The following is a 777-nucleotide window of genomic DNA, read 5'->3' on the forward strand; positions in this document are numbered from 1 at the left end:
TATTTAATACAGGGTGTACAAGGTCTCACTACATAGATTGGACTCCTAGTGATTCTCCTGTTTTCAGCCTCCCAAGAGCTGGGATTACAGGTGCACACCAGTCTCTCACAGGAATTTTCTTTTTCTTTTTCTTTTTGCTTTTTTCTAGATGTGCAGTGTCCACATCTACCTATGACACAGTTTGGGACACAAATATGAGGGCTGGGCAACAGCTCAGCAGTCTGAAAGCCTGATTGGCAAGCACAAAGACCCAGGGTCAATCTCCGGTACTGCATGCCATGCCAAGCTAGCCACCAAAACTGGGCATGGTGGCACACACCTGCAATCCCGGCACTGGGGAGGCTGAGACAGGATCATTATGAGTCTGAACTGCATAATGAGACCCTTTATCCAATTAATGAAAATTTTAAAAAACTACAGGTAATGTGTGTAGTGGCATGGTTTTATAATAATGTAAAAGTCCCTTTGATCATATGTTAACAGTACAATCTTTGAGTGAAACATTTCTAATTAGAGATGGCTTGTTCTAGGCCAGGGAGATAGCTCAGAGGCATAAGTGCCTGCCTGGCAAGAGCAGGTCCTGAGTTCGATCCCCTGTACCAAAAAAAAAAAAAGAAGAAGAAGAAGAGAGAGAAAAGAAGGGAGGAGGGGGAAGGAGAGAGAGGGAGGTAAGGGGGAAGAGGAGGAAGAGGAGGAGGAGGAGGAAGAGGAAGAGAAGGAGAAGGAGAAGGAGAAGGAGAAGGAGAAGGAGAAGGAAAAGGAGAAGAAGATAGTTTG

This window comes from Octodon degus, unplaced genomic scaffold (assembly GCF_000260255.1).
Source record: "Octodon degus isolate 3935 unplaced genomic scaffold, OctDeg1.0 scaffold00344, whole genome shotgun sequence".
Taxonomy (NCBI): Eukaryota; Metazoa; Chordata; class Mammalia; order Rodentia; family Octodontidae; genus Octodon; species Octodon degus.